The sequence below is a fragment of the Heterodontus francisci genome, chromosome 23 (assembly GCF_036365525.1).
Source record: "Heterodontus francisci isolate sHetFra1 chromosome 23, sHetFra1.hap1, whole genome shotgun sequence".
NCBI lineage: Eukaryota > Metazoa > Chordata > Chondrichthyes > Heterodontiformes > Heterodontidae > Heterodontus > Heterodontus francisci.
In genome coordinates, this window is record NC_090393.1 from 59,269,801 (window position 1) to 59,294,183 (window position 24,383).

Here is a 24,383-nt window from a genome sequence, read left to right on the forward strand (position 1 = left end):
AAGAATCGCACTTCTTGCACACCAAAACCCCACTCAATTCTACTCTCTTACTTCGACAATTCCTTCCAATCCTATTTGCCGGGCTAACATTTTCCCTGAAGAAGGGGCACCACAGCCAAGCTCTTTCCTCATCAGCACGTCGACATTGCCAGACTTGATGCCTTTGGAGGCTGGCTCTCTCAGATTGCAATGTTCACACGAATGTTGATGGCCAAGCGCACAGTACCTGCACAGTGCCTTGTTTGCCCTCACAAAGGTAGGGAGATCCTGGTGATTTTCTTGGCAGCAGGGCTCCAATTAGCACTTGTCGCAATAATATATTGTGATGCAAAGAAAGGCATGGGAATGAGAGGCTGAAATGTCCTGCTTGGAACCATTATTGGATTGTGGTTATATTAGAAGGCCTTGGCTTTGAATGGCAACTGTGTTGCTTGTCTTTGGTCAAGTTGAGCAAGAAAAAGTGTATGGGAAAAGGATGCAAAATGCAAGTTGTTGCACGAAAGATGTGTGTCTGATTGTTGTTTGCAGTGCTGGAACGATGAATTTCCTTGCCGGCACGGCCTGATAAGTCAAGTATGATTAACAAATGGTCTTCGAGTCATAGAGTCATTTGCGGCACAGAAGGAGGCCATTCTGCCCATCCAGCGTATGCCGGCTCTCCATAGAACAATCCACTCAGTCCCATAGCTCTAGACCTGAAAGTTTATTTCCTTCAAGTGCCCATCCAATTTTCTTTTGAAATCATTCATTGTCTCTGCTTCCAACACCCTCAAAGGCAGCGAGTTCCAGCTCATTACCAGTAGCTGGATAAAAATGTTCTTCCTCATATTCCCCATACATATCTTGCCCAAAACTTTCGATCTGTGTCCCCTAGTCCCTGTACCATCAGCTACTGGCAACACGTTTTCTTTGCCTGCCTTATCTCAAACGGTCATAATCTTTACCCCTCAATCAAATCTCTCCACAATTTCCGTTGCTCCTCTGAGAACAACCCCAGCTTCTGCAACCTAACCTTGCAGCTAAAATCGCTCATCCCTGGAACCATTCTGGTCAATCTCCTCTGTAACCTCTCACATCCAACCTAAAGCCTGATGACCAAAAGTGTACGCAATACTCCTGTTGTGGCCTGACCAGAGATTTATAAAGGTTCAGCATAACTTTGCTGCTTTTGTACTCAATGATTCTATTTAAGAAGCCCAAGATCCTCTATGTTTTGCTGCCCACACTCTCAATATGTCCTGCAACCTTCATAAATCTATGCACATGCACCCCCAGGTTCCTCTGTCCTTGCACACTCTTTCCAACTGTGCCATTAAGTCTATATGAGCTCAGCCCATCCTTTCTGCCAAAATGCATCACCTCACACTTGTTGATATGAAATTCCATTTGCCACTTGTCTGCCCATTCTGCTAGGCTATCTATGTCGTCTTGAAGTCAATTTGTATCATGCTCACCGTTTGCCATTCCTCCAAGTTTGGTATGATTGGCAAATTTTGAAATCTTCTGCTCAGTTGCAATATCCAAGTTATTTCTACATCTCCAAAAAAAACACCGTTAGTCCTATGACTGACCCTTGCGCAACACCACTGTCTACCATCCTCCAGTGTGAAAAGTAACGATTGACCATGATGAGCTGTTTTGTGTCCTGAAAGCAATATTTTTGATCCAAGCTGAGACTGCCTGTTTCTGGTTTGTGTTTGCACAGAAGGAACAAATGTTATACAGCAGTTAGTGTAAACATTTGGAGCACACTTTCCAATACATACACAACCAGCTGTCAGGATGGCCAAGTGGTCTAAGGCGCCAGACTCAAGGAGTGTTTGTCCTTTCCTCTCTTGTGGCTCTGGAATTCTGGTCTCTCTTAAGGGGTGTGGGTTCAAATCCCACTCCTGACATCACTTTTTTCATCCACACAAAACCTCACAGCATCACACTGCCTGCTCAGCTTGCCTGCAATTTGCACGTGCCTCCTTCAATTACTTCAATCCTACTGCCATTTGCCAACAAACACAAGGCACAGCTCCACAAACATGGCCTTTCCTCAGGAAACCTCACAAATCCTAAGCCTGTCCTTCCACATAATGCTTCAAATCACACTTCTGCCATCAACCATTTCCCACACTCCAATGCCAGCACTCTGACTAAATTATCTTTTGCCCCACCTCCTTGCTGCATTCCTCATTGCTTTCTAGCATTATGACTTGCAATCCCACTGCACGCACTGCTGCTTTTCACAAACAGGACAACACGCTCAAAGAATCGCACTTCTTGCACACCAAAACCCCACTCAATTCTACTCTCTTACTTCGACAATTCCTTCCAATCCTATTTGCCGGGCTAACATTTTCCCTGAAGAAGGGGCACCACAGCCAAGCTCTTTCCTCATCAGCACGTCGACATTGCCAGACTTGATGCCTTTGGAGGCTGGCTCTCTCAGATTGCAATGTTCACACGAATGTTGATGGCCAAGCGCACAGTACCTGCACAGTGCCTTGTTTGCCCTCACAAAGGTAGGGAGATCCTGGTGATTTTCTTGGCAGCAGGGCTCCAATTAGCACTTGTCGCAATAATATATTGTGATGCAAAGAAAGGCATGGGAATGAGAGGCTGAAATGTCCTGCTTGGAACCATTATTGGATTGTGGTTATATTAGAAGGCCTTGGCTTTGAATGGCAGCTGTGTTGCTTGTCTTTGGTCAAGTTGAGCAAGAAAAAGTGTATGGGAAAAGGATGCAAAATGCAAGTTGTTGCACGAAAGATGTGTGTCTGATTGTTGTTTGCAGTGCTGGAACGATGAAATTCCTTGCCGGCACGGCCTGATAAGTCAAGTATGATTAACAAATGGTCTTCGAGTCATAGAGTCATTTGCGGCACAGAAGGAGGCCATTCTGCCCATCCAGCGTATGCCGGCTCTCCATAGAACAATCCACTCAGTCCCATTGCTCTAGACCTGAAAGTTTATTTCCTTCAAGTGCCCATCCAATTTTCTTTTGAAATCATTCATTGTCTCTGCTTCCAACACCCTCAAAGGCAGCGAGTTCCAGCTCATTACCAGTAGCTGGGTAAAAATGTTCTTCCTCATATTCCCCATACATATCTTGCCCAAAACTTTCGATCTGTGTCCCCTAGTCCTTGTACCATCAGCTACTGGCAACACGTTTTCTTTGCCTGCCTTATCTCAAACGGTCATAATCTTTACACCTCAATCAAATCTCTCCGCAATTTCCGTTGCTCCTCTGAGAACAACCCCAGCTTCTGCAACCTAACCTTGCAGCTAAAATCGCTCATACCTGGAACCATTCTGGTCAATCTCCTCTGTAACCTCTCACATCCAACCTAAAGCCTGATGACCAAAAGTGTACGCAATACTCCTGTTGTGGCCTGACCAGAGATTTATAAAGGTTCAGCATAACTTTGCTGCTTTTGTACTCAATGATTCTATTTAAGAAGCCCAAGATCCTCTATGTTTTGCTGCCCACACTCTCAATATGTCCTGCAACCTTCATAAGTCTATGCACATGCACCCCCAAGTTCCTCTGTCCTTGCACACTCTATCCAACTGTGCCATTAAGTCTATATGAGCTCAGCCCATCCTTTCTGCCAAAATGCATCACCTCACACTTGTTGATATGAAATTCCATTTGCCACTTGTCTGCCCATTCTGCTAGGCTATCTATGTCGTCTTGAAGTCAATTTGTATCATGCTCACCGTTTGCCATTCCTCCAAGTTTGGTATGATTGGCAAATTTTGAAATCTTCTGCTCAGTTGCAATATCCAAGTTATTTCTTTTTCTTTTCTTTTTCTTTTCGGCCTCCTTATCTCGAGAGACAATGGATACGTGCCTGGAGGTGGTCAGTGGTTTGTGAAGCAGCGCCTGGAGTGGCTATAAAGGCCAATTCTGGAGTGACAGGCTCTTCCACAGGTGCTGCAGAGAAATTTGTTTCTTTGGGCTGTTGCACAGTTGGCTCTCCCCTTGCGCCTCTGTCTTTTTTCCTGCCAACTACTAAGTCTCTTCGACTCGCCACAATTTAGCCCTGTCTTTATGGCTGCCCGCCAGCTCTGGCGAATGCTGGCAACTGACTCCCACGACTTGTGATCAATGTCACACGATTTCATGTCGCGTTTGCAAACGTCTTTATAACGGAGACATGGACGGCCGGTGGGTCTGATACCAGTGGCGAGCTCGCTGTACAATGTGTCTTTGGGGATCCTGCCATCTTCCATGCGGCTCACATGGCCAAGCCATCTCAAGCGCCGCTGACTCAGTAGTGTGTATAAGCTGGGGATGTTGGCCGCTTCAAGGACTTCTGTGTTGGAGATATAGTCCTGCCACCTGATGCCAAGTATTCTCCGAAGGCAGCGAAGATGGAATGAATTGAGACGTCGCTCTTGGCTGGCATACGTTGTCCAGGCCTCGCTGCCGTAGAGCAAGGTACTGAGGACACAGGCCTGATACACTCGGACTTTTGTGTTCCGTGTCAGTGCGCCATTTTCCCACACTCTCTTGGCCAGTCTGAACATAGCAGTGGAAGCCTTACCCATGCGCTTGTTGATTTCTGCATCTAGAGACAGGTTACTGGTGATAGTTGAGCCTAGGTAGGTGAACTCTTGAACCACTTCCAGAGCGTGGTCGCCAATATTGATGGATGGAGCATTTCCGACATCCTGCCCCATGATGTTCGTTTTCTTGAGGCTGATGGTTAGGCCAAATTCATTGCAGGCAGACGCAAACCTGTCGATGAGACTCTGCAGGCATTCTTCAGTGTGAGATGTTAAAGCAGCATCGTCAGCAAAGAGGAGTTCTCTGATGAGGACTTTCCGTACTTTGGACTTCGCTCTTAGACGGGCAAGGTTGAACAACCTGCCCCCTGATCTTGTGTGGAGGAAAATTCCTTCTTCAGAGGATTTGAACGCATGTGAAAGCAGCAGGGAGAAGAAAATCCCAAAAAGTGTGGGTGCGAGAACACAGCCCTGTTTCACACCACTCAGGATAGGAAAGGGCTCTGATGAGGAGCCACCATGTTGAATTGTGCCTTTCATATTGTCATGGAATGAGGTGATGATACTTAGTAGCTTTGGTGGACATCCGATCTTTTCTAGTAGTCTGAAGAGACCACGTCTGCTGACGAGGTCAAAGGCTTTGGTGAGATCAATGAAAGCAATGTAGAGGGGCATCTGTTGTTCACGGCATTTCTCCTGTATCTGACGAAGGGAGAACAGCATGTCAATAGTCGATCTCTCTGCACGAAAGCCACACTGTGCCTCAGGGTAGACGCGCTCGGCCAGCTTCTGGAGCCTGTTCAGAGCGACTCGAGCAAAGACTTTCCCCACTATGCTGAGCAGGGAGATTCCACGGTAGTTGTTGCAGTCACCGCGGTCACCTTTGTTTTTATAGAGGGTGATGATGTTGGCATCGCGCATGTCCTGGGGTACTGCTCCCTCGTCCCAGCACAGGCATAGCAGTTCATGTAGTGCTGAGAGTATAGCAGGCTTGGCACTCTTGATTATTTCAGGGGTAATGCTGTCCTTCCCAGGGGCTTTTCCGCTGGCTAGGGAATCAATGGCATCACTGAGTTCCGATTTGGTTGGCTGTATGTCCAGCTCATCCATGACTGGTAGAGGCTGGGCTGCATTGAGGGCAGTCTCAGTGACAGCATTCTCCCTGGAGTACAGTTCTAGGTAGTGCTCAACCCAGCGGTCCATCTGTTTGCGTTGGTCAGTGATTATGTCCCCCGATTTAGATTTGAGGGGGGTGATCTTCTTGATGGTTGGCCCAAGAGCTCTCTTCATGCCATCATACATTCCTCTGATGTTTCCGGTGTCTGAGGCCAGCTGAATATGACTGCATAGGTGTTGCCAGTAGTCGTTTGCGCAACGCCTAGCTGTTCTTTGTGCAGTACATTTCTACATCTCCAAAAAAAACACCGCTATTCCTATGACTGACCCTTGCGCAACACCACTGTCTACCATCCTCCAGTGTGAAAAGTAACGATTGACCATGATGAGCTGTTTTGTGTCCTGAAAGCAATATTTTTGATCCAAGCTGAGACTGCCTGTTTCTGGTTTGTGTTTGCACAGAAGGAACAAATGTTATACAGCAGTTAGTGTAAACATTTGGAGCACACTTTCCAACACAGATACAACCAGCTGTCAGGATGGCCGAGTGGTCTAAGGCGCCAGACTCAAGGAGTGTTTGTCCTTTCCTCTCTTGTGGCTCTGGAATTTTGGTCTCTCTTAAGGGGTGTGGGTTCAAATCCCACTCCTGACATCACTTTTTTCATCCACACAAAACCTCACAGCATCACACTGCCTGCTCAGCTTGCCTGCAATTTGCACGTGCCTCCTTCAATTACTTCAATCCTACTGCCATTTGCCAACAAACACAAGGCACAGCTCCACAAACATGGCCTTTCCTCAGGAAACCTCACAAATCCTAAGCCTGTCCTTCCACATAATGCTTCAAATCACACTTCTGCCATCAACCATTTCCCACACTCCAATGCCAGCACTCTGACTAAATTATCTTTTGCCCCACCTCCTTGCTGCATTCCTCATTGCTTTCTAGCATTATGACTTGCAATCCCACTGCACGCACTGCTGCTTTTCACAAACAGGACAACACGCTCAAAGAATCGCACTTCTTGCACACCAAAACCCCACTCAATTCTACTCTCTTACTTCGACAATTCCTTCCAATCCTATTTGCCGGGCTAACATTTTCCCTGAAGAAGGGGCACCACAGCCAAGCTCTTTCCTCATCAGCACGTCGACATTGCCAGACTTGATGCCTTTGGAGGCTGGCTCTCTCAGATTGCAATGTTCACACGAATGTTGATGGCCAAGCGCACAGTACCTGCACAGTGCCTTGTTTGCCCTCACAAAGGTAGGGAGATCCTGGTGATTTTCTTGGCAGCAGGGCTCCAATTAGCACTTGTCGCAATAATATATTGTGATGCAAAGAAAGGCATGGGAATGAGAGGCTGAAATGTCCTGCTTGGAACCATTATTGGATTGTGGTTATATTAGAAGGCCTTGGCTTTGAATGGCAACTGTGTTGCTTGTCTTTGGTCAAGTTGAGCAAGAAAAAGTGTATGGGAAAAGGATGCAAAATGCAAGTTGTTGCACGAAAGATGTGTGTCTGATTGTTGTTTGCAGTGCTGGAACGATGAATTTCCTTGCCGGCACGGCCTGATAAGTCAAGTATGATTAACAAATGGTCTTCGAGTCATAGAGTCATTTGCGGCACAGAAGGAGGCCATTCTGCCCATCCAGCGTATGCCGGCTCTCCATAGAACAATCCACTCAGTCCCATAGCTCTAGACCTGAAAGTTTATTTCCTTCAAGTGCCCATCCAATTTTCTTTTGAAATCATTCATTGTCTCTGCTTCCAACACCCTCAAAGGCAGCGAGTTCCAGCTCATTACCAGTAGCTGGATAAAAATGTTCTTCCTCATATTCCCCATACATATCTTGCCCAAAACTTTCGATCTGTGTCCCCTAGTCCCTGTACCATCAGCTACTGGCAACACGTTTTCTTTGCCTGCCTTATCTCAAACGGTCATAATCTTTACCCCTCAATCAAATCTCTCCACAATTTCCGTTGCTCCTCTGAGAACAACCCCAGCTTCTGCAACCTAACCTTGCAGCTAAAATCGCTCATCCCTGGAACCATTCTGGTCAATCTCCTCTGTAACCTCTCACATCCAACCTAAAGCCTGATGACCAAAAGTGTACGCAATACTCCTGTTGTGGCCTGACCAGAGATTTATAAAGGTTCAGCATAACTTTGCTGCTTTTGTACTCAATGATTCTATTTAAGAAGCCCAAGATCCTCTATGTTTTGCTGCCCACACTCTCAATATGTCCTGCAACCTTCATAAATCTATGCACATGCACCCCCAGGTTCCTCTGTCCTTGCACACTCTTTCCAACTGTGCCATTAAGTCTATATGAGCTCAGCCCATCCTTTCTGCCAAAATGCATCACCTCACACTTGTTGATATGAAATTCCATTTGCCACTTGTCTGCCCATTCTGCTAGGCTATCTATGTCGTCTTGAAGTCAATTTGTATCATGCTCACCGTTTGCCATTCCTCCAAGTTTGGTATGATTGGCAAATTTTGAAATCTTCTGCTCAGTTGCAATATCCAAGTTATTTCTACATCTCCAAAAAAAACACCGTTAGTCCTATGACTGACCCTTGCGCAACACCACTGTCTACCATCCTCCAGTGTGAAAAGTAACGATTGACCATGATGAGCTGTTTTGTGTCCTGAAAGCAATATTTTTGATCCAAGCTGAGACTGCCTGTTTCTGGTTTGTGTTTGCACAGAAGGAACAAATGTTATACAGCAGTTAGTGTAAACATTTGGAGCACACTTTCCAATACATACACAACCAGCTGTCAGGATGGCCGAGTGGTCTAAGGCGCCAGACTCAAGGAGTGTTTGTCCTTTCCTCTCTTGTGGCTCTGGAATTCTGGTCTCTCTTAAGGGGTGTGGGTTCAAATCCCACTCCTGACATCACTTTTTTCATCCACACAAAACCTCACAGCATCACACTGCCTGCTCAGCTTGCCTGCAATTTGCACGTGCCTCCTTCAATTACTTCAATCCTACTGCCATTTGCCAACAAACACAAGGCACAGCTCCACAAACATGGCCTTTCCTCAGGAAACCTCACAAATCCTAAGCCTGTCCTTCCACATAATGCTTCAAATCACACTTCTGCCATCAACCATTTCCCACACTCCAATGCCAGCACTCTGACTAAATTATCTTTTGCCCCACCTCCTTGCTGCATTCCTCATTGCTTTCTAGCATTATGACTTGCAATCCCACTGCACGCACTGCTGCTTTTCACAAACAGGACAACACGCTCAAAGAATCGCACTTCTTGCACACCAAAACCCCACTCAATTCTACTCTCTTACTTCGACAATTCCTTCCAATCCTATTTGCCGGGCTAACATTTTCCCTGAAGAAGGGGCACCACAGCCAAGCTCTTTCCTCATCAGCACGTCGACATTGCCAGACTTGATGCCTTTGGAGGCTGGCTCTCTCAGATTGCAATGTTCACACGAATGTTGATGGCCAAGCGCACAGTACCTGCACAGTGCCTTGTTTGCCCTCACAAAGGTAGGGAGATCCTGGTGATTTTCTTGGCAGCAGGGCTCCAATTAGCACTTGTCGCAATAATATATTGTGATGCAAAGAAAGGCATGGGAATGAGAGGCTGAAATGTCCTGCTTGGAACCATTATTGGATTGTGGTTATATTAGAAGGCCTTGGCTTTGAATGGCAGCTGTGTTGCTTGTCTTTGGTCAAGTTGAGCAAGAAAAAGTGTATGGGAAAAGGATGCAAAATGCAAGTTGTTGCACGAAAGATGTGTGTCTGATTGTTGTTTGCAGTGCTGGAACGATGAAATTCCTTGCCGGCACGGCCCGATAAGTCAAGTATGATTAACAAATGGTCTTCGAGTCATAGAGTCATTTGCGGCACAGAAGGAGGCCATTCTGCCCATCCAGCGTATGCCGGCTCTCCATAGAACAATCCACTCAGTCCCATTGCTCTAGACCTGAAAGTTTATTTCCTTCAAGTGCCCATCCAATTTTCTTTTGAAATCATTCATTGTCTCTGCTTCCAACACCCTCAAAGGCAGCGAGTTCCAGCTCATTACCAGTAGCTGGGTAAAAATGTTCTTCCTCATATTCCCCATACATATCTTGCCCAAAACTTTCGATCTGTGTCCCCTAGTCCTTGTACCATCAGCTACTGGCAACACGTTTTCTTTGCCTGCCTTATCTCAAACGGTCATAATCTTTACACCTCAATCAAATCTCTCCGCAATTTCCGTTGCTCCTCTGAGAACAACCCCAGCTTCTGCAACCTAACCTTGCAGCTAAAATCGCTCATACCTGGAACCATTCTGGTCAATCTCCTCTGTAACCTCTCACATCCAACCTAAAGCCTGATGACCAAAAGTGTACGCAATACTCCTGTTGTGGCCTGACCAGAGATTTATAAAGGTTCAGCATAACTTTGCTGCTTTTGTACTCAATGATTCTATTTAAGAAGCCCAAGATCCTCTATGTTTTGCTGCCCACACTCTCAATATGTCCTGCAACCTTCATAAGTCTATGCACATGCACCCCCAAGTTCCTCTGTCCTTGCACACTCTATCCAACTGTGCCATTAAGTCTATATGAGCTCAGCCCATCCTTTCTGCCAAAATGCATCACCTCACACTTGTTGATATGAAATTCCATTTGCCACTTGTCTGCCCATTCTGCTAGGCTATCTATGTCGTCTTGAAGTCAATTTGTATCATGCTCACCGTTTGCCATTCCTCCAAGTTTGGTATGATTGGCAAATTTTGAAATCTTCTGCTCAGTTGCAATATCCAAGTTATTTCTTTTTCTTTTCTTTTTCTTTTCGGCCTCCTTATCTCGAGAGACAATGGATACGTGCCTGGAGGTGGTCAGTGGTTTGTGAAGCAGCGCCTGGAGTGGCTATAAAGGCCAATTCTGGAGTGACAGGCTCTTCCACAGGTGCTGCAGAGAAATTTGTTTCTTTGGGCTGTTGCACAGTTGGCTCTCCCCTTGCGCCTCTGTCTTTTTTCCTGCCAACTACTAAGTCTCTTCGACTCGCCACAATTTAGCCCTGTCTTTATGGCTGCCCGCCAGCTCTGGCGAATGCTGGCAACTGACTCCCACGACTTGTGATCAATGTCACACGATTTCATGTCGCGTTTGCAAACGTCTTTATAACGGAGACATGGACGGCCGGTGGGTCTGATACCAGTGGCGAGCTCGCTGTACAATGTGTCTTTGGGGATCCTGCCATCTTCCATGCGGCTCACATGGCCAAGCCATCTCAAGCGCCGCTGACTCAGTAGTGTGTATAAGCTGGGGATGTTGGCCGCTTCAAGGACTTCTGTGTTGGAGATATAGTCCTGCCACCTGATGCCAAGTATTCTCCGAAGGCAGCGAAGATGGAATGAATTGAGACGTCGCTCTTGGCTGGCATACGTTGTCCAGGCCTCGCTGCCGTAGAGCAAGGTACTGAGGACACAGGCCTGATACACTCGGACTTTTGTGTTCCGTGTCAGTGCGCCATTTTCCCACACTCTCTTGGCCAGTCTGAACATAGCAGTGGAAGCCTTACCCATGCGCTTGTTGATTTCTGCATCTAGAGACAGGTTACTGGTGATAGTTGAGCCTAGGTAGGTGAACTCTTGAACCACTTCCAGAGCGTGGTCGCCAATATTGATGGATGGAGCATTTCCGACATCCTGCCCCATGATGTTCGTTTTCTTGAGGCTGATGGTTAGGCCAAATTCATTGCAGGCAGACGCAAACCTGTCGATGAGACTCTGCAGGCATTCTTCAGTGTGAGATGTTAAAGCAGCATCGTCAGCAAAGAGGAGTTCTCTGATGAGGACTTTCCGTACTTTGGACTTCGCTCTTAGACGGGCAAGGTTGAACAACCTGCCCCCTGATCTTGTGTGGAGGAAAATTCCTTCTTCAGAGGATTTGAACGCATGTGAAAGCAGCAGGGAGAAGAAAATCCCAAAAAGTGTGGGTGCGAGAACACAGCCCTGTTTCACACCACTCAGGATAGGAAAGGGCTCTGATGAGGAGCCACCATGTTGAATTGTGCCTTTCATATTGTCATGGAATGAGGTGATGATACTTAGTAGCTTTGGTGGACATCCGATCTTTTCTAGTAGTCTGAAGAGACCACGTCTGCTGACGAGGTCAAAGGCTTTGGTGAGATCAATGAAAGCAATGTAGAGGGGCATCTGTTGTTCACGGCATTTCTCCTGTATCTGACGAAGGGAGAACAGCATGTCAATAGTCGATCTCTCTGCACGAAAGCCACACTGTGCCTCAGGGTAGACGCGCTCGGCCAGCTTCTGGAGCCTGTTCAGAGCGACTCGAGCAAAGACTTTCCCCACTATGCTGAGCAGGGAGATTCCACGGTAGTTGTTGCAGTCACCGCGGTCACCTTTGTTTTTATAGAGGGTGATGATGTTGGCATCGCGCATGTCCTGGGGTACTGCTCCCTCGTCCCAGCACAGGCATAGCAGTTCATGTAGTGCTGAGAGTATAGCAGGCTTGGCACTCTTGATTATTTCAGGGGTAATGCTGTCCTTCCCAGGGGCTTTTCCGCTGGCTAGGGAATCAATGGCATCACTGAGTTCCGATTTGGTTGGCTGTATGTCCAGCTCATCCATGACTGGTAGAGGCTGGGCTGCATTGAGGGCAGTCTCAGTGACAGCATTCTCCCTGGAGTACAGTTCTAGGTAGTGCTCAACCCAGCGGTCCATCTGTTTGCGTTGGTCAGTGATTATGTCCCCCGATTTAGATTTGAGGGGGGTGATCTTCTTGATGGTTGGCCCAAGAGCTCTCTTCATGCCATCATACATTCCTCTGATGTTTCCGGTGTCTGAGGCCAGCTGAATATGACTGCATAGGTGTTGCCAGTAGTCGTTTGCGCAACGCCTAGCTGTTCTTTGTGCAGTACATTTCTACATCTCCAAAAAAAACACCGCTATTCCTATGACTGACCCTTGTGCAACACCACTGTCTACCATCCTCCAGTGTGAAAAGTAACGATTGACCATGATGAGCTGTTTTGTGTCCTGAAAGCAATATTTTTGATCCAAGCTGAGACTGCCTGTTTCTGGTTTGTGTTTGCACAGAAGGAACAAATGTTATACAGCAGTTAGTGTAAACATTTGGAGCACACTTTCCAACACAGATACAACCAGCTGTCAGGATGGCCGAGTGGTCTAAGGCGCCAGACTCAAGGAGTGTTTGTCCTTTCCTCTCTTGTGGCTCTGGAATTCTGGTCTCTCTTAAGGGGCGTGGGTTCAAATCCCACTCCTGACATCACTTTTTTCATCCACACAAAACCTCACAGCATCACACTGCCTGCTCAGCTTGCCTGCAATTTGCACGTGCCTCCTTCAATTACTTCAATCCTACTGCCATTTGCCAACAAACACAAGGCACAGCTCCACAAACATGGCCTTTCCTCAGGAAACCTCACAAATCCTAAGCCTGTCCTTCCACATAATGCTTCAAATCACACTTCTGCCATCAACCATTTCCCACACTCCAATGCCAGCACTCTGACTAAATTATCTTTTGCCCCACCTCCTTGCTGCATTCCTCATTGCTTTCTAGCATTATGACTTGCAATCCCACTGCACGCACTGCTGCTTTTCACAAACAGGACAACACGCTCAAAGAATCGCACTTCTTGCACACCAAAACCCCACTCAATTCTACTCTCTTACTTCGACAATTCCTTCCAATCCTATTTGCCGGGCTAACATTTTCCCTGAAGAAGGGGCACCACAGCCAAGCTCTTTCCTCATCAGCACGTCGACATTGCCAGACTTGATGCCTTTGGAGGCTGGCTCTCTCAGATTGCAATGTTCACACGAATGTTGATGGCCAAGCGCACAGTACCTGCACAGTGCCTTGTTTGCCCTCACAAAGGTAGGGAGATCCTGGTGATTTTCTTGGCAGCAGGGCTCCAATTAGCACTTGTCGCAATAATGTATTGTGATGCAAAGAAAGGCATGGGAATGAGAGGCTGAAATGTCCTGCTTGGAACCATTATTGGATTGTGGTTATATTAGAAGGCCTTGGCTTTGAATGGCAGCTGTGTTGCTTGTCTTTGGTCAAGTTGAGCAAGAAAAAGTGTATGGGAAAAGGATGCAAAATGCAAGTTGTTGCACGAAAGATGTGTGTCTGATTGTTGTTTGCAGTGCTGGAACGATGAAATTCCTTGCCGGCACGGCCTGATAAGTCAAGTATGATTAACAAATGGTCTTCGAGTCATAGAGTCATTTGCGGCACAGAAGGAGGCCATTCTGCCCATCCAGCGTATGCCGGCTCTCCATAGAACAATCCACTCAGTCCCATTGCTCTAGACCTGAAAGTTTATTTCCTTCAAGTGCCCATCCAATTTTCTTTTGAAATCATTCATTGTCTCTGCTTCCAACACCCTCAAAGGCAGCGAGTTCCAGCTCATTACCAGTAGCTGGATAAAAATGTTCTTCCTCATATTCCCCATACATATCTTGCCCAAAACTTTCGATCTGTGTCCCCTAGTCCTTGTACCATCAGCTACTGGCAACACGTTTTCTTTGCCTGCCTTATCTCAAACGGTCATAATCTTTACACCTCAATCAAATCTCTCCGCAATTTCCGTTGCTCCTCTGAGAACAACCCCAGCTTCTGCAACCTAACCTTGCAGCTAAAATCGCTCATACCTGGAACCATTCTGGTCAATCTCCTCTGTAACCTCTCACATCCAACCTAAAGCCTGATGACCAAAAGTGTACGCAATACTCCTGTTGTGGCCTGACCAGAGATTTATAAAGGTTCAGCATAACTTTGCTGCTTTTGTACTCAATGATTCTATTTAAGAAGCCCAAGATCCTCTATGTTTTGCTGCCCACACTCTCAATATGTCCTGCAACCTTCATAAATCTATGCACATGCACCCCCAAGTTCCTCTGTCCTTGCACACTCTATCCAACTGTGCCATTAAGTCTATATGAGCTCAGCCCATCCTTTCTGCCAAAATGCATCACCTCACACTTGTTGATATGAAATTCCATTTGCCACTTGTCTGCCCATTCTGCTAGGCTATCTATGTCCTCTTGAAGTCAATTTGTATCATGCTCACCGTTTGCCATTCCTCCAAGTTTGGTATGATTGGCAAATTTTGAAATCTTCTGCTCAGTTGCAATATCCAAGTTATTTCTACATCTCCAAAAAAAACACCGCTATTCCTATGACTGACCCTTGCGCAACACCACTGTCTACCATCCTCCAGTGTGAAAAGTAACGATTGACCATGATGAGCTGTTTTGTGTCCTGAAAGCAATATTTTTGATCCAAGCTGAGACTGCCTGTTTCTGGTTTGTGTTTGCACAGAAGGAACAAATGTTATACAGCAGTTAGTGTAAACATTTGGAGCACACTTTCCAACACAGATACAACCAGCTGTCAGGATGGCCGAGTGGTCTAAGGCGCCAGACTCAAGGAGTGTTTGTCCTTTCCTCTCTTGTGGCTCTGGAATTCTGGTCTCTCTTAAGGGGTGTGGGTTCAAATCCCACTCCTGACATCAATTTTTTCATCCACACAATACCTCACAGCATCACACTGCCTGCTCAGCTTGCCTGCAATTTGCACGTGCCTCCTTCAATTACTTCAATCCTACTGCCATTTGCCAACAAACACAAGGCACAGCTCCACAAACATGGCCTTTCCTCAGGAAACCTCACAAATCCTAAGCCTGTCCTTCCACATAATGCTTCAAATCACACTTCTGCCATCAACCATTTCCCACACTCCAATGCCAGCACTCTGACTAAATTATCTTTTGCCCCACCTCCTTGCTGCATTCCTCATTGCTTTCTTGCATTATGACTTGCAATCCCACTGCACGCACTGCTGCTTTTCACAAACAGGACAACACGCTCAAAGAATCGCACTTCTTGCACACCAAAACCCCACTCAATTCTACTCTCTTACTTCGACAATTCCTTCCAATCCTATTTGCCGGGCTAACATTTTCCCTGAAGAAGGGGCACCACAGCCAAGCTCTTTCCTCATCAGCACGTCGACATTGCCAGACTTGATGCCTTTGGAGGCTGGCTCTCTCAGATTGCAATGTTCACACGAATGTTGATGGCCAAGCGCACAGTACCTGCACAGTGCCTTGTTTGCCCTCACAAAGGTAGGGAGATCCTGGTGATTTTCTTGGCAGCAGGGCTCCAATTAGCACTTGTCGCAATAATATATTGTGATGCAAAGAAAGGCATGGGAATGAGAGGCTGAAATGTCCTGCTTGGAACCATTATTGGATTGTGGTTATATTAGAAGGCCTTGGCTTTGAATGGCAACTGTGTTGCTTGTCTTTGGTCAAGTTGAGCAAGAAAAAGTGTATGGGAAAAGGATGCAAAATGCAAGTTGTTGCACGAAAGATGTGTGTCTGATTGTTGTTTGCAGTGCTGGAACGATGAATTTCCTTGCCGGCACGGCCTGATAAGTCAAGTATGATTAACAAATGGTCTTCGAGTCATAGAGTCATTTGCGGCACAGAAGGAGGCCATTCTGCCCATCCAGCGTATGCCGGCTCTCCATAGAACAATCCACTCAGTCCCATAGCTCTAGACCTGAAAGTTTATTTCCTTCAAGTGCCCATCCAATTTTCTTTTGAAATCATTCATTGTCTCTGCTTCCAACACCCTCAAAGGCAGCGAGTTCCAGCTCATTACCAGTAGCTGGATAAAAATGTTCTTCCTCATATTCCCCATACATATCTTGCCCAAAACTTTCGATCTGTGTCCCCTAGTCCCTGTACCATCAGCTACTGGCAACACGTTTTCTTTGCCTGCCTTATCTCAAACGGTCATAATCTTTACCCCTCAATCAAATCTCTCCACAATTTCCGTTGCTCCTCTGAGAACAACCCCAGCTTCTGCAACCTAACCTTGCAGCTAAAATCGCTCATCCCTGGAACCATTCTGGTCAATCTCCTCTGTAACCTCTCACATCCAACCTAAAGCCTGATGACCAAAAGTGTACGCAATACTCCTGTTGTGGCCTGACCAGAGATTTATAAAGGTTCAGCATAACTTTGCTGCTTTTGTACTCAATGATTCTATTTAAGAAGCCCAAGATCCTCTATGTTTTGCTGCCCACACTCTCAATATGTCCTGCAACCTTCATAAATCTATGCACATGCACCCCCAGGTTCCTCTGTCCTTGCACACTCTTTCCAACTGTGCCATTAAGTCTATATGAGCTCAGCCCATCCTTTCTGCCAAAATGCATCACCTCACACTTGTTGATATGAAATTCCATTTGCCACTTGTCTGCCCATTCTGCTAGGCTATCTATGTCCTCTTGAAGTCAATTTGTATCATGCTCACCGTTTGCCATTCCTCCAAGTTTGGTATGATTGGCAAATTTTGAAATCTTCTGCTCAGTTGCAATATCCAAGTTATTTCTACATCTCCAAAAAAAACACCGCTAGTCCTATGACTGACCCTTGCGCAACACCACTGTCTACCATCCTCCAGTGTGAAAAGTAACGATTGACCATGATGAGCTGTTTTTTGTCCTGAAAGCAATATTTTTGATCCAAGCTGAGACTGCCTGTTTCTGGTTTGTGTTTGCACAGAAGGAACAAATGTTATACAGCAGTTAGTGTAAACATTTGGAGCACACTTTCCAATACATACACAACCAGCTGTCAGGATGGCTGAGTGGTCTAAGGCGCCAGACTCAAGGAGTGTTTGTCCTTTCCTCTCTTGTGGCTCTGGAATTCTGGTCTCTCTTAAGGGGTGTGGGTTCAAATCCCACTTCTGTTATCACTTTTTTCATCCTCACAGCATCACACTGCCTGCTCAGCTTGCCTGCAATTTGCACGTGCCTCCTTCAATTACTTCAATCCTACTGCCATTTGCCAACAAACACAAGGCACAGCTCCACAAACATGGCCTTTCCTCAGGAAACCTCACAAATCCTAAGCCTGTCCTTCCACATAATGCTTCAAATCACACTTCTGCCATCAACCATTTCCCACACTCCAATGCCAGCACTCTGACTAAATTATCTTTTGCCCCACCTCCTTGCTGCATTCCTCATTGCTTTCTAGCATTATGACTTGCAATCCCACTGCACGCACTGCTGCTTTTCACAAACAGGACAACACGCTCAAAGAATCGCACTTCTTGCACACCAAAACCCCACTCAATTCTACTCTCTTACTTCGACAATTCCTTCCAATCCTATTTGCCGGGCTAACATTTTCCCTGAAGAAGGGGCACCACAGCCAAGCTCTTTCCTCATCAGCACGTCGACATTGCCAGACTTGATGCCTTTGGAGGCTGGCTCTCTCAGATTGCAATGTTCACACGAATGTTGATGGCCAAGCGCACAGTACCTGCACAGTGCCTTGTTTGCCCTCACAAAGGTAGGGAGATCCTGGTGATTTTCTTGGCAGCAGGGCTCCAATTAGCACTTGTCGCAATAATATATTGTGATGCAAAGAAAGGCATGGGAATGAGAGGCTGAAATGTCCTGCTTGGAACCATTATTGGATTGTGGTGATATTAGAAGGCCTTGGCTTTGAATGGCAGCTGTGTTGCTTGTCTTTGGTCAAGTTGAGCAAGAAAAAGTGTATGGGAAAAGGATGCAAAATGCAAGTTGTTGCACGAAAGATGTGTGTCTGATTGTTGTTTGCAGTGCTGGAACGATGAATTTCCTTGCCGGCACGGCCTGATAAGTCAAGTATGATTAACAAATGGTCTTCGAGTCATAGAGTCATTTGCGGCACAGAAGGAGGCCATTCTGCCCATCCAGCGTATGCCGGCTCTCCATAGAACAATCCACTCAGTCCCATTGCTCTAGACCTGAAAGTTTATTTCCTTCAAGTGCTCATCCAATTTTCTTTTGAAATCATTCATTGTCTCTGCTTCCAACACCCTCAAAGGCAGCGAGTTCCAGCTCATTACCAGTAGCTGGATAAAAATGTTCTTCCTCATATTCCCCATACATATCTTGCCCAAAACTTTCGATCTGTGTCCCCTAGTCCCTGTACCATCAGCTACTGGCAACACGTTTTCTTTGCCTGCCTTATCTCAAACGGTCATAATCTTTACCCCTCAATCAAATCTCTCCACAATTTCCGTTGCTCCTCTGAGAACAACCCCAGCTTCTGCAACCTAACCTTGCAGCTAAAATCGCTCATCCCTGGAACCATTCTGGTCAATCTCCTCTGTAACCTCTCACATCCAACCTAAAGCCTGATGACCAAAAGTGTACGCAATACTCCTGTTGTGGCCTGACCAGAGATTTATAAAGGTTCAGCATAACTTTGCTGCTTTTGTACTCAATGATTCTATTTAAGAAGCCCAAGATCCTCTATGTTTTGCTGCCCACACTCTCAATATGTCCTGCAACCTTCATAAATCTATGCACATGCACCCCCAGGTTCCTCTGTCCTTGCACACTCTTTCCAACTGTGCCATTAAGTCTATATGAGCTCAGCCCATCCTTTCTGCCAAAATGCATCACCTCACACTTGTTGATATGAAATTCCATTTGCCACTTGTCTGCCCATTCTGCTAGGCTATCTATGTCGTCTTGAAGTCAATTTGTATCATGCTCACCGTTTGCCATTCCTCCAAGTTTGGTATGATTGGCAAATTTTGAAATCTTCTGCTCAGTTGCAATATCCAAGTTATTTCTACATCTCCAAAAAAAACACCGTTAGTCCTATGACTGACCCTTGCGCAACACCACTGTCTACCATCCTCCAGTGTGAAAAGTAACGATTGACCATGATGAGCTGTTTTGTGTCCTGAAAGCAATATTTTTGATCCAAGCTGAGACTGCCTGTTTCTGGTTTGTGTTTGCACAGAAGGAACAAATGTTATACAGCAGTTAGTGTAAACATTTGGAGCACACTTTCCAATACATACACAACCAGCTGTCCGGATGGCCGAGTGGTCTAAAGCACCAGACTCAAGGAGTGTTTGTCCTTGCATCTCTTGTGGCTCTGGAATTCTGGTCTCTCTTAAGGGGTGTAGGTTCAAATCCCACTCCTGATATCACTTTTTTCATCCTCACAGCATCACACTGCCTGCTCAGCTTGCCTGCAATTTGCACGTGCCTCCTTCAATTACTTCAATCCTACTGCCATTTGCCAACAAACACAAGGCACAGCTCCACAAACATGGCCTTTCCTCAGGAAACCTCACAAATCCTAAGCCTGTCCTTCCACATAATGCTTCAAATCACACTTCTGCCATCAACCATTTCCCACACTCCAATGCCAGCACTCTGACTAAATTATCTTTTGCCCCACCTCCTTGCTGCATTCCTCATTGCTTTCTAGCATTATGACTTGCAATCCCACTGCACGCACTGCTGCTTTTCACAAACAGGACAACACGCTCAAAGAATCGCACTTCTTGCACACCAAAACCCCACTCAATTCTACTCTCTTACTTCGACAATTCCTTCCAATCCTATTTGCCGGGCTAACATTTTCCCTGAAGAAGGGGCACCACAGCCAAGCTCTTTCCTCATCAGCACGTCGACATTGCCAGACTTGATGCCTTTGGAGGCTGGCTCTCTCAGATTGCAATGTTCACACGAATGTTGATGGCCAAGCGCACAGTACCTGCACAGTGCCTTGTTTGCCCTCACAAAGGTAGGGAGATCCTGGTGATTTTCTTGGCAGCAGGGCTCCAATTAGCACTTGTCGCAATAATATATTGTGATGCAAAGAAAGGCATGGGAATGAGAGGCTGAAATGTCCTGCTTGGAACCATTATTGGATTATAGTGGTTATATGAGAAGGCCTTGGCTTTGAATGGCAGCTGTGTTGCTTGTCTTTGGTCAAGTTGAGCAAGAAAAAGTGTATGGGAAAAGGATGCAAAATGCAAGTTGTTGCATGAAAGATGTGTGTCTGATTGTTGTTTGCAGTGCTGGAACGATGAATTTCCTTGCCGGCACGGCCCGATAAATCAAGTATGTTTAACAAATGGTCTTCGAGTCATAGAGTCATTTGCGGCACAGAAGGAGGCCATTCTGCCCATCCAGCGTATGCCGGCTCTCCATAGAACAATCCACTCAGTCCCATTGCTCTAGACCTGAAAGTTTATTTCCTTCAAGTGCCCATCCAATTTTCTTTTGAAATCATTCATTGTCTCTGCTTCCAACACCCTCAAAGGCAGCGAGTTCCAGCTCATTACCAGTAGCTGGGTAAAAATGTTCTTCCTCATATTCCCCATACATCTCTTGCCCAAAACTTTCGATCTGTGTCCCCTAGTCCTTGTACCATCAGCTACTGGCAACACGTTTTCTTTGCCTGCCTTATCTCAAACGGTCATAATCTTTACACCTCAATCAAATCTCTCCGCTATTTCCGTTGCTCCTCTGAGAACAACCCCAGCTTCTGCAACCTAACCTTGCAGCTAAAATCGCTCATCCCTGGAACCATTCTGGTCAATCTCCTCTGTAACCTCTCACATCCAACCTAAAGCCTGATGACCAAAAGTGTACGCAATACTCCTGTTGTGGCCTGACCAGAGATTTATAAAGGTTCAGCATAACTTTGCTGCTTTTGTACTCAATGATTCTATTTAAGAAGCCCAAGATCCTCTATGTTTTGCTGCCCACACTCTCAATATGTCCTGCAACCTTCATAAATCTATGCACATGCACCCCCAGGTTCCTCTGTCCTTGCACACTCTTTCCAACTGTGCCATTAAGTCTATATGAGCTCAGCCCATCCTTTCTGCCAAAATGCATCACCTCACACTTGTTGATATGAAATTCCATTTGCCACTTGTCTGCCCATTCTGCTAGGCTATCTATGTCGTCTTGAAGTCAATTTGTATCATGCTCACCGTTTGCCATTCCTCCAAGTTTGGTATGATTGGCAAATTTTGAAATCTTCTGCTCAGTTGCAATATCCAAGTTATTTCTACATCTCCAAAAAAACCACCGCTAGTCCTATGACTGACCCTTGCGCAACACCACTGTCTACCATCCTCCAGTGTGAAAAGTAACGATTGACCATGATGAGCTGTTTTGTGTCCTGAAAGCAATATTTTTGATCCAAGCTGAGACTGCCTGTTTCTGGTTTGTGTTTGCACAGAAGGAACAAATGTTATCCAGCAGTTAGTGTAAACATTTGGAGCACACTTTCCAATACAGACACAACCAGCTGTCAGGATGGCCGAGTGGTTTAAGGCGCCAGACTCAAGGAGTGTTTGTCCTTGCCTCTCTTGTGGCTCTGGAATTCTGGTCTCTCTTAAGGGGCGTGGGTTCAAATCCCACTCCTGACATCACTTTTTTCATCCACACAAAACCTCACAGCATCACACTGCCTGCTCAGCTTGCCTGCAATTTGCACGTGCCTCCTTCAATTACTTCAATCCTACTGCCATTTGCCAACAAACACAAGGCACAGCTCCACAAACATGGCCTTTCCTCAGGAAACCTCACAAATCCTAAGCCTGTCCTTCCACATAATGCTTCAAATCACACTTCTGCCATCAACCATTTCCCACACTCCAATGCCAGCACTCTGACTAAATTATCTTTTGCCCCACCTCCTTGCTGCATTCCTCATTGCTTTCTAGCATTATGACTTGCAATCCCACTGCACGCACTGCTGCTTTTCACAAACAGGACAACACGCTCAAAGAATCGCACTTCTTGCACACCAAAACCCCACTCAATTCTACTCTCTTACTTCGACAATTCCTTCCAATCCTATTTGCCGGGCTAACATTTTCCCTGAAGAAGGGGCACCACAGCCAAGCTCTTTCCTCATCAGCACGTCGACATTGCCAGACTTGATGCCTTTGGAGGCTGGCTCTCTCAGATTGCAATGTTCACACGAATGTTGATGGCCAAGCGCACAGTACCTGCACAGTGCCTTGTTTGCCCTCACAAAGGTAGGGAGATCCTGGTGATTTTCTTGGCAGCAGGGCTCCAATTAGCACTTGTCGCAATAATATATTGTGATGCAAAGAAAGGCATGGGAATGAGAGGCTGAAATGTCCTGCTTGGAACCATTATTGGATTATAGTGGTTATATGAGAAGGCCTTGGCTTTGAATGGCAGCTGTGTTGCTTGTCTTTGGTCAAGTTGAGCAAGAAAAAGTGTATGGGAAAAGGATGCAAAATGCAAGTTGTTGCATGAAAGATGTGTGTCTGATTGTTGTTTGCAGTGCTGGAACGATGAATTTCCTTGCCGGCACGGCCCGATAAATCAAGTATGTTTAACAAATGGTCTTCGAGTCATAGAGTCATTTGCGGCACAGAAGGAGGCCATTCTGCCCATCCAGCGTATGCCGGCTCTCCATAGAACAATCCACTCAGTCCCATTGCTCTAGACCTGAAAGTTTATTTCCTTCAAGTGCCCATCCAATTTTCTTTTGAAATCATTCATTGTCTCTGCTTCCAACACCCTCAAAGGCAGCGAGTTCCAGCTCATTACCAGTAGCTGGGTAAAAATGTTCTTCCTCATATTCCCCATACATCTCTTGCCCAAAACTTTCGATCTGTGTCCCCTAGTCCTTGTACCATCAGCTACTGGCAACACGTTTTCTTTGCCTGCCTTATCTCAAACGGTCATAATCTTTACACCTCAATCAAATCTCTCCGCTATTTCCGTTGCTCCTCTGAGAACAACCCCAGCTTCTGCAACCTAACCTTGCAGCTAAAATCGCTCATCCCTGGAACCATTCTGGTCAATCTCCTCTGTAACCTCTCACATCCAACCTAAAGCCTGATGACCAAAAGTGTACGCAATACTCCTGTTGTGGCCTGACCAGAGATTTATAAAGGTTCAGCATAACTTTGCTGCTTTTGTACTCAATGATTCTATTTAAGAAGCCCAAGATCCTCTATGTTTTGCTGCCCACACTCTCAATATGTCCTGCAACCTTCATAAATCTATGCACATGCACCCCCAGGTTCCTCTGTCCTTGCACACTCTTTCCAACTGTGCCATTAAGTCTATATGAGCTCAGCCCATCCTTTCTGCCAAAATGCATCACCTCACACTTGTTGATATGAAATTCCATTTGCCACTTGTCTGCCCATTCTGCTAGGCTATCTATGTCGTCTTGAAGTCAATTTGTATCATGCTCACCGTTTGCCATTCCTCCAAGTTTGGTATGATTGGCAAATTTTGAAATCTTCTGCTCAGTTGCAATATCCAAGTTATTTCTACATCTCCAAAAAAACCACCGCTAGTCCTATGACTGACCCTTGCGCAACACCACTGTCTACCATCCTCCAGTGTGAAAAGTAACGATTGACCATGATGAGCTGTTTTGTGTCCTGAAAGCAATATTTTTGATCCAAGCTGAGACTGCCTGTTTCTGGTTTGTGTTTGCACAGAAGGAACAAATGTTATCCAGCAGTTAGTGTAAACATTTGGAGCACACTTTCCAATACAGACACAACCAGCTGTCAGGATGGCCGAGTGGTCTAAGGCGCCAGACTCAAGGAGTGTTTGTCCTTGCCTCTCTTGTGGCTCTGGAATTCTGGTCTCTCTTAAGGGGCGTGGGTTCAAATCCCACTCCTGACATCACTTTTTTCATCCACACAAAACCTCACAGCATCACACTGCCTGCTCAGCTTGCCTGCAATTTGCACGTGCCTCCTTCAATTACTTCAATCCTACTGCCATTTGCCAACAAACACAAGGCACAGCTCCACAAACATGGCCTTTCCTCAGGAAACCTCACAAATCCTAAGCCTGTCCTTCCACATAATGCTTCAAATCACACTTCTGCCATCAACCATTTCCCACACTCCAA

General features: G+C 46.0%; 7 non-coding genes across 7 annotated transcripts; all 7 read left to right on the forward strand.

The window, feature by feature from the left end:
* Positions 1-1,776: 1,776 nt before the first annotated feature.
* trnal-caa (transfer RNA leucine (anticodon CAA)) lies at positions 1,777-1,895 on the forward strand. The gene is made up of 2 exons: positions 1,777-1,814; positions 1,850-1,895. It is a non-coding gene; the product is annotated as a tRNA-Leu (tRNA).
* A 4,254-nt stretch (positions 1,896-6,149) lies between these two features.
* Positions 6,150-6,268, forward strand: trnal-caa (transfer RNA leucine (anticodon CAA)). Its single transcript has 2 exons — positions 6,150-6,187; positions 6,223-6,268. It is a non-coding gene; the product is annotated as a tRNA-Leu (tRNA).
* Positions 6,269-8,403: 2,135 nt separating this feature from the next.
* Positions 8,404-8,522, forward strand: trnal-caa (transfer RNA leucine (anticodon CAA)). The gene is made up of 2 exons: positions 8,404-8,441; positions 8,477-8,522. It is a non-coding gene; the product is annotated as a tRNA-Leu (tRNA).
* A 4,254-nt stretch (positions 8,523-12,776) lies between these two features.
* Positions 12,777-12,895, forward strand: trnal-caa (transfer RNA leucine (anticodon CAA)). The gene is made up of 2 exons: positions 12,777-12,814; positions 12,850-12,895. It is a non-coding gene; the product is annotated as a tRNA-Leu (tRNA).
* A 2,135-nt stretch (positions 12,896-15,030) lies between these two features.
* Positions 15,031-15,149, forward strand: trnal-caa (transfer RNA leucine (anticodon CAA)). The gene is made up of 2 exons: positions 15,031-15,068; positions 15,104-15,149. It is a non-coding gene; the product is annotated as a tRNA-Leu (tRNA).
* Positions 15,150-21,775: 6,626 nt separating this feature from the next.
* trnal-caa (transfer RNA leucine (anticodon CAA)) lies at positions 21,776-21,894 on the forward strand. The gene is made up of 2 exons: positions 21,776-21,813; positions 21,849-21,894. It is a non-coding gene; the product is annotated as a tRNA-Leu (tRNA).
* A 2,138-nt stretch (positions 21,895-24,032) lies between these two features.
* On the forward strand, positions 24,033-24,151 carry trnal-caa (transfer RNA leucine (anticodon CAA)). The gene is made up of 2 exons: positions 24,033-24,070; positions 24,106-24,151. It is a non-coding gene; the product is annotated as a tRNA-Leu (tRNA).
* Positions 24,152-24,383: the final 232 nt, after the last annotated feature.